This window comes from Amblyomma americanum, chromosome 9 (genome assembly GCF_052857255.1).
Source record: "Amblyomma americanum isolate KBUSLIRL-KWMA chromosome 9, ASM5285725v1, whole genome shotgun sequence".
Taxonomy (NCBI): domain Eukaryota; kingdom Metazoa; phylum Arthropoda; class Arachnida; order Ixodida; family Ixodidae; genus Amblyomma; species Amblyomma americanum.
Window position 1 is genome coordinate 56,799,368 of NC_135505.1, and position 15,940 is coordinate 56,815,307.

A 15,940-nucleotide genomic window follows, 5' to 3' on the forward strand; every position below is an offset into this window, starting at 1 on the left:
CACAAGGCCCACCGCTGGAAGGACCTGCCATCGCAGGGCAGTGGCGCATCGCTTAACCGCTGCTTCTCTGCGCCAGGAGGGGTATGAGGACTCCCAAGGATCTGCGAATGCAAAGTAAAGAATGATATGTGGCATATATGGGCATTACCTCATTAGGCTATTACATCATACCCTTAAGGCGGAGCTTATGTGTCTCCTGAAATTTTTTCCCGAACATAAGAGGATGGAACCGGCTGCATGAACTAATTAGCATATTTAATAATAAAACTTTCTCAACCGGACTGTTCCAATGAGAATATGGACATGTATAATTTTCGGTTTGCGGGCTGTAGTTCCTTCGCTTTAACGTGCTTAGGTGAGGTAACCTGGTGAAATGCTATTCCCATGTGCAGTTGCCCCCCCCACCCCCCCCCCCCCCGATTACTCCTTCGTGGCGATAAAGATATGGCGGAAATAAATTAATAAAATCATGTGGACGCGCAAGCTAGCTCCACAATGGAATGCGATAACATTAGATTTATTATTTGTTGTAGCTTCTGTTGCAACTTGTGCGTGGGTTTGCGCTTGTTTCTTTGCAATTGTCGGTCCATCAACCGCCATATTCCGACTGCTGCCTGCTGTAGCAGCTATTCGCTATGCTCTGACGGCGTCGACTATTGCAGATTTCACTTTTTTTCCTATTTTTAATTTCAGTTTTCTATCTAGACTTGTATCAAGAAACTGGGCTGTTACAACGCAGCTGGGGCACTTTGTGATAACGCCATGAAGTAACGTGAGCTCATTCGAGTAATCATTAATTTAATTTCTACCTGCCACAGTGGGTAGGTTACTCGCAAACCGGGTTGCCACCTGCCCCGGTAGGCAGGTTTTGGTGACGTCACAAGGTCACGTGACTTCTTTAGAGCATTGGGCGAATGGCTTGACACCTTAAATTGGTGGGGATTTTGACTGACCACAGCTCAGTGCTATCATGTTATTAATAAATCAACAGTCAAGTGAAAAGATACACGCGCATAAGCACACGAATATATGAATGAAATAACAAACTTGTTTTGTTCTTATATTAAAAGAGCTCAGCGCATTATTTCTTCTCTGAGGGTAAGCACACTGCATGAAGGGTTAGGCGTTTGATGTTACGGGTCGCGCCGTCCCTAATTAGTACAACGCTGCTGTGCGAAAATGATTGCTTACATTTTGGGGGCCATTTCATCGCAGGTTGGGCGCCGATATTTCTTTTTCTTTCCTCCGAACGAAACCACCTTCGAGCCTACGCCGTTTATCTGCGTGTATATATATATATATATATATATATATATATATATATATATATATATATATATATATATATATATATATATATATATATATATATATATATATATATATATATATATATATATATATATTGTGTTCCTTCAGAATAAAGTTTAGTTGTGAGACAGCGCTTGTTTTGTCCCCCTTCCAGCGTCCTTCGTCCTTCTGCGCCGACTTTTTCCGCAAAATGAAAGCCTACAGGTTTGGTAACTACATATGTAACAATCTGATACTTCAGCGAGCTGTTTTGTACTATTTTATTAACCGTACGAGATCAAGAGAAATCATCCAGGAACCTCAATACTGCGCTTCCTTATACCGGCTTATGCCACGCATCTCAAGGCTCCGCAAGTGGGTGCCACTACGAGCTCGGCAAGTGAAAGAAAAACAAACAAAATAAAGGTGGAGAAAATCTATCATTGCAAACATATAGTACCGGGTTATTAGTATATTCATAAAAAAAGGTACAAATACCAGAAGCAGTACTCAACAAAGGAGTACACCAAATATTACAGGTTTGCAGTTAAGTCTGCTAAAGAGCGGAAATGCGAAAGCGTTTTCCTTTCCTGTCTTTCTCTCTTTATTTCTATTTTTGAAAATATAAAAGAAAGAGAAAGAAGTAACTTTATTTGCAACGGACAAAAATGACGCGGGAGAAGATTTTAGCCTAAACCTCCATTCATTTCAATAACCGTCGGCCGGAATCCCTTGGAACTTTACGACGGTCAGGGAGATATCGATGAGTTTGCTTTGGTCTCCTGCTTCGTGGTGGATTAATAAAGTCTGCTAGGATTGTACGTTTGTATTCGGTTCGTTATAGAAGGGGCAGGCCCAGACCATGTGGACTAGATCTGCAGATCTATTTCAATGCGCACATGTAGAAATAAAGACTTCTGGCTGCCACTTACTGCACAGTTGAGGGTTTGAAAATGCCTCAGTTTGCAATTTCCTCCACATGGTTTCTTATTTTCTACTGAGCTGTTTTTCTGCGGTTGGATAGGTCTTACGACTGAGATTATAATGAGAAATTATTTCATGAAATGTTGTGAGTTCATCATCTGAAGGGAGGTGTTCCTCCCGTGGAAGCGGAGCGTCAGGGGCGATCGACCTGAAAATGAACCCTCGGGCGGTCGCGTGCGCCTTCTCGTTCCCCCACAGGCCCTGATGAGCGGGGGACCAGATCAGTGAGATTAGCTGTGATGGTACTTGCCCTTCGCTCATAATTCTGGCGGCTGCAGCGCATATTCTGCCCATATCATAATTCTTAATGGCTGCCTTATGTCACTCAGCATCAGCTTTGTACCGTTTTTTATTATTTCTAAAGCAATGGAAAGTTGTTCCGCCTCAGTTGCACTTGCGCTTTTAACGGAGCAGCAAGAGACCGGGTCTCCACTCTCACGAACCACTACCGCTCTGTGTGCTTCCTTGCAATCGTATTCGGCAGCGTGTTTGTACAGCACATCGGATCTACATCGAAATTTGCCCTGTAGGGCCACAGCCCTATCTTTGCGTCTATTTCGTGAAATACCGGAGGCATGTTGTTTGGCAGTGGTGGAATTATGAGTATATCCCTGGTTGCTCTAGGTATGTTATCTGTGGACTTTGAACACTCTGAAGGTGCGAACCCTAGGCGCTCCATGATTTTTCTTCGAGTATTGGTTTTTAAAAGCCTTTGATGCTGCGAAACCTTGGGAGCTCTATAAGCTCATTCACAGTGTTGGAGACACCTAGCCATAAAAGTTTTACCGTGGAAGTATTCGGAGGCCTAGGGCGATTGTGAACCCTTTTCATATTTTGATTTCAATTTTTTCCTGTTCTGATTTGCCTAGTTTTAGATAGAGGGCAACGGATAGCTACTCGGCGTATGACTAAAGCCTGAACCAATCTCATAAGATTGGCCTCCTTCATCCCCGCCTGCTTGTTAGAAATGGGGTTGAGTAGCCAGCATGTCTCGCGGGTACTTGCTTCAAGTCTCCTGATAGTTTGTGTTTTTGTCATTTGTTTTTATGTGCAGTCCTAAGACTCGAATACTGTCTACTGTCGGAATGGCATTGCCATTCACTTGTAAAGCAATATCACAGCCCTTGCAAGGTGCACTGTTTATTTTCCATTTTTCGGATGGCAAAATAAGAGCCTCTGATTTTCCTGCCGAGGATTTTCACCCAATCACTTCGAAAAATTTCTTTATTACATCTATGGCTCTCTGAAGTGTGCTTTCAATCTCTCCATCGCTACCGCTGTTCACCCACAGCGTTTCAATCTTCCGCATATATGGTTTGATGCAGATTTGTGATTCCGTCCAGCTGCCGTGGAAGGCCAATCATCCCTACATTGAACAGGCTCGGAGAGAGAACAAACCCTTTCGGCGTCCCTCTGTTCCCCACTCTAATGTTTTCAAGTGATTGTTCACCCTTGCTTATGCTGCCAGTCCGATCTGATAGAAAGTTCCCTACGTAGTTGTATGTGTTGACTCCAACATTTAGTGCGTTAAGGTTCGCAAGTATGGCTACGTGTTTGATATTATCAAATGCTTTGGAGACATCCAATGCCAGAATGATCCTAGTATCAACTGTCTTTTTATTGATTACCTCCTCCTTCAGCTACCTAAAATGGTAACAAGATAAAGATTTTGATCTTACATGAATCTATTCAGTCTATAGTTTATATTACGTGCTCCATCAACTTTCGAAAGCAAGATGTGGTGGAAATGGGCCTAAGATGCTCAAAGCTGGGCTTCTTCCCTGGCTTCAGAAGGAAGACTAGGTTCGCAGCTTTCCGCGCTTGCGGCATCTCTTCCTTGTCCAAGCATTCCTGTATATAGGTTGTATGATTTCGAATGGAACCGTCGTCAAGATTACTCACCATCCTGTTGCTGACTTTGTCCGGTCCGGCAGTCGTTTTGGTTCTTAGGCGGTTGATTTCAGTCCTCATTTCCTCGATAGTGATGGGACTGTACAAGTCCGGGTTTCCCGAGCCCACGTTTTCAGGAAGGCTCTCAACTCCAGAACAGCTGAGGTAGCGATTCCTAACCTAGGCAATAAGTTAATTTTTCGACATTCATATTTATACAGCACCTTTCAAAGCTGCAGTAGAGCCTCTTATTTTGTTTTCTTTCGATCTAATAGATGTCAGAGTAGTTTCCACGTTCCGGCACTGCCAATATTCCTATCCATTTGTTCACAAATGTTACCCCAATTCTGCTTGGTGAGTTCTAATGCATGCTCTTGAATGCCTTCTTTTAGCGCGTGAAAGCGTTTTCTGAAATTCTTGTATCTTATTTTGTGGCTGACCTTTTGCTGTAACTGTTTCTTTTTCTTCTACGAACTCATGAGACGTCTATCAACGACTTCCGGATCAACTTCCAATCAATCTCTTCGGTAGCGTCCTGAACAGATTGAATAAGTCCCTTGCTCCAATCGTTAATATCACTTATCCTGTCCTGTCCCGACCTGACAGTATCCCAATGTATAGTCTCAACTCTCCTCTTACTGTTGACATGTGGGCCATTCTCAACTATGGTCTCTAGTATCCTATGATCGCTACCTACGTCTTCCTCAGTGTTGCTGCATGTAGCAGTGATGGCACTCCCGACCACGGCTAGATCTCGTGTCGTGTCCTCGGATATGCTATTTCCCTTCATAGTTAGCCACATCCGGTCCGTAATGAGGATGAACCCATGTTGTTGAATTTTATACCTGAGATTTCTGTCTTTAACATCGTGAATTTATCACCCCATGCCGCAGGTTGCGCATTAAAATCGCCCTCTATCAAGAGTGGACTGCTTTTTGAAATAACCTTGGTTACCGTGAAAGTATTGCAAAAGTCACATTTGCGCTACTGAGTGAGCTATACACGCTAAGGATGAAAATATTATTGCTTTTTCAATTCCGAGGGAGGAAGGGGTTCGACTAAAACATGATCGATCTGCGCATTCCCCGTCTCGTGCTGCAGCGTTTAAATGTTTCTTTTTACAAAGGTAGCCACTTGGGTAGTGTTACGCGACCCCGCAAAAGATTTGTAACCCGCTAATTTGTTCTAAGGTATATAAGAATTTGTTTTAATATTTTTATGATCTTATTGTTTTATTTTTATTTGTTATTATTTTCTATGCGTATCATCATCACCGTAATAACTATCATCATCATCGCTAAACATAACTATAAACTATTTCATCACTATAAACTATTTTCATCACTGTCAATATCACTATCAATATAGTTAGCTCCTTTAGCACTACCATCACTATCTATCCCTAGCACTGTCATTATCGGTAGCCATCATTATCACTACCTATCACAATTTTTGCTATCTATTTACTAATTGTCACTACTATAATTACATAATTGTTGCTTATCAACAGTTGCTTAATCGGCTTTTACATTTTATTTTAATTGCCATGCAACTAACTTATGATCGACGGTTCGTGCGGACACTTTTGTTTCCCGACGTTCGTCCACGCCATTCATAAGCCAAGAAAACTTTACGTAATGCCACTCTAATGCCGCTGTGGTGCTGTGGGTAAATAAATAAAAAGTAAATAAATGGTTTAAGAGGGTGTTATGTCCCAAAGGGACTCAGGCTGTGAGGGACGGCGTAGGGGAGGTGTGCGGATAATTTCGACGATCTGGGATTCTTTAACGTGCACTGAAATCGCACAGTACGCGGGCATGTGGCATTTCGCCTCAATCAAAATGCGACCGGCGCAGCCGGGATCCATCCCGCATCTTCGGGTCAGCAGGGGAGCGCCATAAGCACTTATCCACCGTAGCGACACCAAAAAAGACATACGCCTTTCAAATGGGATACTCATTAATACTTATGGAATATTTTTTAAAGAAACGCTTACGCCGTAAACTATCCCATCAGTACTTTAATAATCGCGCGTACCTTCTAAGCAAAGCTGTGTGATGTGCAAGGACGGTGATTGAAGACGAATTAAATGCAACGACTTGAATTTTCCTGCTTTTCACAAGTGTTATGCGATAATTTGCAAATTGCATCATTGCCCAGCCTTGGCAACTCCGTGAAATAGGCATGCGGAGCAGGTTTACTGGTTTGAGGTAGTGGTGGCGGCACATTGCGATGGAGACCCAAGCGAAAAACACCAATGTAATACTTTCGTTATTAGTCAAAGCCTCACTTGGTCCAAAATAAAGCCTGAGCAATCCGATTCGGAGTACTCCATATCGTCGTGTTCATATATGTTCATAGAATTCATATCCTCATATCCTCCGGGCTCGATGTGCCGATCTCTCCGTGCAGAATGTTGAAAACTGCTGAAAAGGGTTCTACAGTTGAATCTCGCTACAACAAAATCGACGGGACGCGCGAGAAATTTCGCTGTGGCGAAATTTCGCCGTTGGGAAATTAACCAAAAATGCAAGGCAATAACTCAAGCAAAACATAGTTTTATTGCCAGAAATCTGTGAACTTCGCCTGCTTGCGTTTCACTGCCAGCAGCGGCGTCACGTGACTCTCGCACTCTGTTAACAGCGACTTCGCAACGTCGTCATTGGTTGTGCCAAGAAATTTTCTAATAACGTCGAAGGCATCCAGTACCTGCGATGAGGCTGCCGGGGCAGGTAAATCTTCAGCGGAGTCGTCGTCATGATCGGACGGCTCTTCCGGCTCGCGAACACTTTTGATGATGTCTTCATCGCTTCGTTCCTCGTGGACAATCACGGCCGCGTCAGCGGCGAGAAAATCGTCCAGCGCTATGTCAGCAGGGACGTTTCCAGCTTCCTGGAGCGATTTCCAAGTAACGTCAATCCCCGGAGTCGATGACGATCGTACACTTTCAGCGGCTGCAGTCATGCTGGTCGCCTTGCTTTCGACAAACCCGGCGAGCTTGAAGCAGTTGCGGATCACGCTGCACCGTGTTGCTCTCCATGCCGCAGCCATCATTTCTAAAGCCATGAAAGGATCGACTTTCGTCTCCCTACCAGTGCTGTTGTTCAGGAGAAGCCACTGGATCAACCCCTCCCGGTAAGAAGACTTCATGCTCCGGATGATGCCATGGTCCAGGGGTTGAATGACCGAGGTACAGTTCTGCGGGAAAAACTTCAGCTCCACATTTGACAGTTTGACGTCGTCAATGTGGTGCGCTGAACAATTGTCCAAGAGCAAACAAACCTTTCGATTTCGTCTGCTCATGTCCCGGTCAAGTGCCACCACCCAGTCAGCAAAAATGGCACGGGTCATCCACGACTGGCTGTTTGCCACGTACTTAACAGGTCGGCTCCTGTTCCCCTTGAAGCAGCGCGGTTTTGCACTTTTGCCAATAACTAACGGGGGACGTTTGTTAGACCCATCCACATTTGTGCACAGCAGTACAGTCACTGGCTTCTTGCTTGTTTGCCTCCGTGGCAACGCTGCCCTTTAAAATCAAGCGTCTTCGCTGACAGCATCTCATAGAAGAGCCCCGTCTTGTCTGCGTTATAAATATCAGACGGATCTTAAGTGCTCATTATGGCAGTCATGTTGTCCGCCGCCCATGTTGACGCGCCGTCAGCGTCCACAGGTGCCGATTCGCCGCACAAAACCTTGCCGACGATATTATGCCTTTCTTTAGAGAGATTCAGCCATGCCATGCTTGCCTTAAAGTCATTCAGCCCTTCAAACAAGCATAATTTAGGGCCTTCTGCTATATAATTTCACCGCTTAGGGGCATGTTTGTTGCTCGCGTATCGACGAACCAAGCATAGACAGCCTTGTCGAATTCCTCATAGGTTGGTTGCGTCACTTTCTTGTGCTGCGCTGAAGTTCCCGAAGAAAGTGCCCTCCTAATGCTGTCCTTATTCTTCAAAATCGTCGGTAGCGAACACAGCGCGATGCGAAAACCTGCGGAAATAATTGCCTTCTTCCCGCTTTCCGCTTCGGCGATAATTTTATTCTTTTCTTCTAGCGAAATAAACTTTTGCTTCTTCGTTGGCGGCGACATGGCAGAGGCGATTGACGAGATCAGACTGCAGCGAGAGATCGACGATCAACACACACCGACACACGAGAAAATGGCGGAAATGGCTGCGGCGAAGGCGGGGAGGGGAGGCTGGCGACTGGATTTGGATTCGTCTTTGGCCCTCGTACGGCCGGCGGCCTTCGCACGGCGCCAACAAGTCCTCCCGCTGCTTCCCTATGACGAATAAACGACTCCCAACCATATTTTTTAATAAAGAATACACGAAAATGTAATAAACATACATTCCGTGCATTATTTAGCTCCTCCAAGCTACTGCTTTAGCAGGGAATAATCTCGTACAGCACCCAACTTTTGAAGAAAGGCGGGCCACTGACCGGTGAAGGCTCGCGAAAAATTCGTAGAAGCGAATGCTTCTACGAAAACAAAGTAATTCGTTTTAGAGGGAATTTTAATACATTAACTCCTCTGGGGATTTCGCAGGGAATGAAAAATACTTCGTTGTGGCGAAAATTTCGTTGAAGCGGCATTCGTTGTGACGGGATTCAACTGCATTCGCTGTTAAGTTGTCATTACTCGCACTGAAATATATAGTCATTACTCACCTATAAGAGGAGTTCTGTCATCTTAAAGGCGTCCGCTATACAGCGGTCACCACTGTTGATTTCCGTCCACGTCATTCTAGAGCAACGTAATGTCAGAAATGTGAGCACTGATTACACAGCAGCCAATTCTAACTTGGTTCCCGACCCGTGATCTACTTTATTTCTGTCTCCAATTTTTCTCAAACTCAAGGTGGTTAAGGTGGATTTCAGTGCGCCTCTGCCAGTCTCAGAATGCTTAGGTGACCGTCTTCATTTCGCGGCATGAAACTACTATCTCACTGCGAAAATAGTTAAATAGCGGTACTTCGCGTAAATTCCACGTTATCGGCATGATGCCTCAATGAACGAAGCCTCCAGTCGCCCCAAAAACTGCCGGCAATTTTTAGCATTTGAGGAAGGTCAGTAGAAAGGGCGGAGGGGAGGCTTGTGAAGGGGGTTTCAGATCTCTGCCCCTGATGGTTCCCTGTTTTGGAAGGTCGGAGATCCAGGCCCGATGCATGATTTGCCGCATGAAAATGCGCTTGGAGGCCTAGGCCCCCTATCAGGTGAAGAGCGAGAGCTTGGCCTATACGGAGGCCTGAAAAGAAGCACGACTCTTTTCAGAAGTGTTCCCAAGTCTCACGCTATCCCCAGTCCTCAGCTCAATTCTTTTGTCTCACAACCCAGCCCTACCAGCTATGTCCCTGGGGAGATAAGGAGAGTCTCCCCTAGCCCGCTCCCCCGGCTGGGGGTTGCTGTAGCAGGTACTCCTCGATCATATTTTTAAGGCGAAAGCCTTTATTGGCTCATACTCGTGGTGTCCGTCCGTCCGTCCATCCGTCCGTGACACATATCAGCTCGATAATAAAAAAATCTTTGTGCACGATGGAATTAGAACCAAAATCCTTCTGTTTAGCAGCAGAGCCTGCTAACGACTACGCTACTTCCTGCCAACGCATATGTAGTTTTCCTTGTATGGGACGCTAAAAAGAAAGGCGTTGAATCAGATGGATGCCTCCCAAACGCCCTGCATTGTCTCCAGCATTTAAGATAAACAAACAATTGTGTACTTAATTAACATCTTAACCACACATCAGTGACACAAGCAGCAACACCACGCTAAAGGCATTCGCCTCCCCGCACTTTAGGTCAGCAAAGTGCCCCTTCAATTTTTTTTGTACCTTGGAGTGCAAAAAATTACTTTTACACTTTGCGACAGGGTCGTTTATCATTAATATTGGCTGTAAGCTTGTTATACAAGACGCGTAAGTGCAGATACCTATTTTTCTTATTTACTTTGAATGTCTCAACAATTCTTCACAGTTTCCACAATTTTAATTTTCTCATTTTGACTGCAGGCTCTATTTGCGTTGCCTCGATTACTAGAGCGGCAGAAGTAACAGATTTGCTCCCTTTCCCAGGACGAAGAAGAAGCAGCAGCTTTACTGCATCACTGTGTGCTCTCCCAGGTGCACCCAAACCACATCACCACAGTTGGCGCACTCCAAAAAGAGTCCATTGCTCTGTCCACAGGTGCGTTATGATTTGGGATCGCCAGGCAATCTTGTCATTTCGCACCAATTAAAGTTGGGAGTTAACGGCTCCGACATAATATGAAGGGCACTCTAATTTTTTGCTTAAGCGTAACAGCTCATCCAATTCCGAACTTGGAACTCGTAACATAATATCAGCGGCCGGTTGAAAAGCCAATTTGTTTAGACATCACGATATGGTTGAAAAAGAAACACATATACCGACTGGGTTCATCGAAGGACAGGCTTACTGTCCGCGATTGAGCTTTGTACTAAAGCAGTTACGGTCCTTATGAAGCTATCGGAGTCTTCAGGCGTGAAGGTGATGCTTCTTCTCATCCTCCAGAGGTTCTTGCTTTGGTGTTTAGTAATTCAACAGTACCGGGCTCAGAAACATACCTGTCTTGCTGAGATACTTTTCACCAACATTTGAAAAATAGCGACCACAGTGGAAGGGTAGACGTGTGTCTTGTGTGGCTAGGAGGCAAGGCGTTAGTCTTAGTGTTTGGCCAAATAAGGCTACCTTCGACTATTCCCCGTCACTATCTCGAATGGTCCCCACGTGCATCTAGCTACCTTACTCTGCCTCTGCGCTCTATGCAGAGGGCACGCTTAGTGTCTTGGTAACTGCTCACAGCTTGGTTTCACGGGCGAAATATGCGTAAAAGCAGCACTCTGGAAACTATAACGCCTACTTTCTTTGGTGTGTCTCCCATTACATGAACAAATAGTCGAATAAGTACCAGGAGTAAAAAAAATAGTCAACAAAAAGACTGTGGCGCACCCTAAGGGAGCGTCCTTCCGACACAAGGTCCTCGTCGTATGGTCCCGACGGGCCTGTGGCCGACAGTAGAAGGGAAGGACGTCCACCACCCTGCACAATCAGTCAAGTGGTCGTTATGCAGCAAGGGGTGCCTTGCATTCACTGGGGCCCGCGCCGTTCGTCTCTGCGCCAAAGGGAGCGGCCCAGCCAGTGCCGTTCACCTGAACAGTCTTCCGGTATGGCGGGTAGTTACAGAGTTCCTCCTCACGCCAACCTGTCAGCGTGTGCCTATGTCTTAACCATTCGGCCACAGCGCTGGTGATTACACATGGAGTATATGAGCTATATGTATCTATGAGGTAAGAATGTTGTAGCCCAGGTTGGCCGCAGATGAGGGTTGCAATATTCCCACAGTTCTTGCCCTCCTCCAACGTCAAGACGTGGCAGTGGCGGGTGTACAGGTCCATTCGACGTCCATTCGGATCCCGCGACCGCAGACGGACGTTTTCAAAAGAGCCGAGTTCATGAGCCTTTAGGTAGAACATCGATGGTTGTTAGGAGCGTCCCTTTTGAGACTGGAAGGTGGTGGGCGCTGCCATGCTCAGAGCTTTTTTCTTCATATTTTACCTCTAACCAATATGTAGAAATAAAACGTACTATCTAGCAACAGTCCTCCTTTAAAGAAAACTCGCTTTGAACTTTACGATATGCCGATTATCAACCTAAACATCAACATTTACGTCACTTTCCTGCTTTAAAGCCACCGATCTCACAACTGTTTCTTACTGACGTCTATCGGTGCAATCCCATTCCCATTATTTTTTAAGGCTACGGCTTCGTGGAGACTGAACGTGCCATCGCAGACATCTTGATGAATAGTGCTGCATTCTTGCAATATGTGCTTAATGTTTTGTTGAGATTTAATGCGCGGAATTTTGGGGATCATTTTGGTTATATTTCTTTTTGTAGCTTCGTGTTTTAACGCAGACAATCCTACTTCTAACACTAGAGCTCCCTGCCTTTTTTACTATCCTGCAACAATTTCTTCCTTATTTGGTTGGTAACAACTTTATTCAAAAGTCCTGCAGAGCTTTCGGCGACGGGGCCTTAGGTCTCCCACGTGGGGACGTCGAGGTGTTGCCTCGACGTCACCTCGCAGGCCTGCTGGACAGCCCAGAGTTGGTCACCGAGACTGGGGCTGCGCAAGGCAGCGGCCCATCGCGGCGGTAGGGTTCCGGAGTTAACACCGTCAGAGTTTTTTCTAGAGTCCCAGAGCATATGAGGTAAAGTTGCTATAGCAGTGTGGCAGACCTTGCATATATTCGTCGGGTATGTTCCGGTGTAGAGTCTGTGGTATTGTGCCGGGGTGGGGTACGTGAGCGTCTGCAGTTTTCTGAGGGCCACCGCGTGCGCCCTGTCCAGCTTGTCGTTGGGCGGAGGGAAGGTTCGGCGGGCCAGGCAGAGGGCCTTGGTAATTTCGTTGTAGCTGCTCAGACAGTCTTTGGTGCTGTCCCATGGACAACGGTCGCTGGCGCGGTTCGCGAGCTCGCGCGCCTCGGCGTGTGCCGTCTCGTTTCGGTTGCGATATGTGTTCGATACTTCTCCCATGTGCGCCGGGAACCACTGGATTCTGGTTTGAAAAGCTTCCTCCCACTGGACTTTTCGATTGCTCAGGATTCGGGCCGCTATCTGTGAGATCCATCCTTTGGCGAAATTTTTGACCGTTTGTCGCGAGTCGCTGAGAACTGTGGTGCACGTCGGATCCGTGAGGGCGAGGGCCACCGCCGCTTCCTCCGCTTCTTCTGCGCGCTCGCACGCTCCACTTGCCGTTATGCGCGTTTCGCCACTCGAATCGACGACCGCAACTGCGAATCGCGAGCGTTCTGCGTATTCCGCGGCGTCAACGAACCTTGTTCTTGTTTCGTCTCCTTAGCTGTGTAGGAGAGCTCTGGCCCTGGCCTCTCTTCTTCCCCGGTTGGTTGTTGTGCATGGTAAGGGATGCCGACACTTTCCATGATCTGGCGTCCTGCTCCCGTGGCCGCTAATCTTTCTAGTTGTGAAGTGCGCGGCGCCTCGGCGATTTCGGTAAGCGTGTTGTGAAGCCCGAGCTGGAGCAAGTGTTGCGTGCTGGTGGACTCTGGTAGACCCAGTGCTATCTTGTACACTCTGCGGATGAGGACGTTGATCTTGGCTTCTTCTCCCTTGTACCAGTTGTGGAATGCCGCTACGTACGCAATATGGCTCATGACGAAAGAGTGTATGAGTCGTGTGAGACTCACCTCCCTCATTCCGTTTCTTCTGCTGGTGACCCTTTTGAGGATTCGCATGGCGTTAGCCGTCTTGCGCTGTAATTTAGTTATTGTTTCGCCGTTGACGCCATTGGTTTCGATTATCATGCCAAGGACCCTAATTCTGTGCACTATCGGGATGGTAGCTCCGTTGCTCGTGCGTAGTCTGATATCTTCGTATTCTCGTCTGGTCGTTGCCACATTCCGACCACACCCGGGTGGTCTGCCCCTCTGCGTAGGGCGGTAGAGTAGGAGTTCCGACTTTGTAGGCGAACATCGTAATCCCGTACCCACAAGGTATTACTCTATTTTCTAAATTGCTAGTTGCAGTGCGTTTCGATGTGACCGTCGCTGCCTTCGTGCACCCAGAGTGTTATGTCGTCGGCGTATATGATGTGCCGGATGTCTTCGAGTTCTTGTAGCTTTCCTGCTAGCCCGATCAAGACGATGTTTAATAGCATGGGTGAGATGACGGGGTCCTGCGGGGTACCGGTGCTTCCCAGCGTTTGCTCTTCTAGCTGGATATCCCCTGCCACTAAAAAAGCTCGCCTGTCTCTCAAAAAATCTTTAACGTAGTTGTACGGGCGTACACCTAGGTTTTACCGCGATATCTGGCGTAAGATCGCCGAGTGCGCGGTTCTATCGAACGCGCTTTCAAGGTCGAGGCCGAGAATTGCTCTGGTGCCTCTCGTCTTGCCGTGAAGCACCTGGTGCTTCAGTTGTAATATTGAGTCTTGCGTGGATAATTGGGGGCGTAATCCTATTATGGATGATGGGTATGCCCCTTTCTGCTCTAAGTGGGCTTTCCAGCGGTTAAGCAGTGCGTGCTCCATGGTCTTGCTGACGCACGACGTTAGGGATATGGGGCGAAGGTTGTCGAGGCTCGCCGGCTTTCCGTGTTTTGGGATTAAAATCATTCTCGCAGTTTTCCACTGTTGCGGGAGGGTGCCACGCTGCCAGCACTCATTGATGAATGCCGTGAACTGTTCCACGGATCGGTCGTCGAGATTCTTTAGGGCGCGATTCGACACCCCGTCGGGGCCTGGCGCCGATCTGCTGTGGAGGTTGTGCAGCGCCATCCTGATCTCTTCTACGTTAAAGTCCTTATCCAATTCTGCGTTCAGATCCTCCTCATATGGGCCGTGTTGTGCGGTCGAAGTGTGCGGCAAGTACTTCGCTCGTAACCGGACGGTCACTGCATCTTCACCGTGCTTCTCTAGATACTTGTGTAATAGACGTGCAAAGCAGTTCTTCTGGTAGGACATGGTTCCCGTTGTGTAGTTGGCCGTCGACTGCATTGCATAACTCATCTCATTGCTGGAGGTTGAGCCTACGGCAGTGCTCCTCGATGTTCTGGTTGATGTCCGCTATTTTCTTTGAGTCTCCGATTGAGTCTCTGTCCCTTCCACCTGGCCAGGGTGGAGTTCTTCGCCTCAATGAGATGCGCCAGGCGGCTGTTCATCTTGGCAGTTTCAACCTTGGTTTCGACGGTCTTGGTTGACGCTTTGGCGTCTGCAACCGGCGAGCGGCTCCAGGCTTCGATGTCCGTGATCGTATCTCCGGAAGGCTCTTGTTGGTCTCGTTTATTTCTGAAATCTTCCCTATCGGTCCATTTCAAATATCGCTTACGGCCGTGCGCCTTGTCCGGAGTCTGTACGTGTATTTCGACGATCATGTGGTCACTCCCCAGGTCGGTCGACGTGTTTTTTCACGTGGTAGCTTCCGTCCCGGCATTTCGGACGAACGTCAGGTCCGGGGTCGTGTCTCTGGTAGTGGAGGTACCGATTCTCGTCGGGTGCGCCGGATCCGTAACTAATGTGAAGGGTAGTTCTTGCACATCTTGCCCGAGTTGTCTTCCCTTGTTCGTGCTGGGGCCGTAACCCCATGCCGTGTCTGCCGCGTTAAAATCTCCCCCTGCAATCAGCGTCCGGGACCCGGCAATCTTGAGCGTCTTCTGAAACAGCGCTAGGAAGCGTTGGCGGCGTTTCGATGGGCTGCTGTATACGTTCAGTATTAATATACTTTGTTTCTTCTGCTTGGTGGGTATCAGTTCGATGAGAGCGTGTTCCATCTGGACGCCGCTTAGTTCGTGGTCAACGAATGTGAGACGCTTCCTAACCAGCGTGCATACACCCCTCCCCTCGATTTTGCTGCCTTGCGTTTTGTAGCCTGTTAAGGTAGCCGCTTTAGTAAACGTCTCTTGGAGTAATATTACGTCCGGTTTACGTGGTGCGTGCCTGATGTGTTGCTGTAGAACGTCCTTTTTGCCGGCGAAGCCGCGGCAGTTCCACTGCCATATTACTATCCCTTGGTTATCGTTGGCCATGTTGATGCTGATGCAATTTACCCGGCTGCCCTTGATGGTGGGTCGGTCCCGCATCACTGCTCGCCGGTGCGTGTCCGTGTTGCGTGAATACGGAGTGATTTAGTATTATCTGCATGTTTCCTTCAAGGTTAGTGGTCCTGTTTGCGAGGCCGATGAATGTTCCGTGTAGGGTCGCAATGGTACTTTGCCTGGTGCATAGCATTTTCTTGATGTCTGT

The 15,940-nt window shown here is 47.3% G+C and overlaps 1 pseudogene; it reads right to left on the reverse strand.

The window, feature by feature from the left end:
* Positions 1-1,998: 1,998 nt before the first annotated feature.
* LOC144103355 (uncharacterized) lies at positions 1,999-7,128 on the reverse strand (annotated as a pseudogene).
* Positions 7,129-15,940: the final 8,812 nt, after the last annotated feature.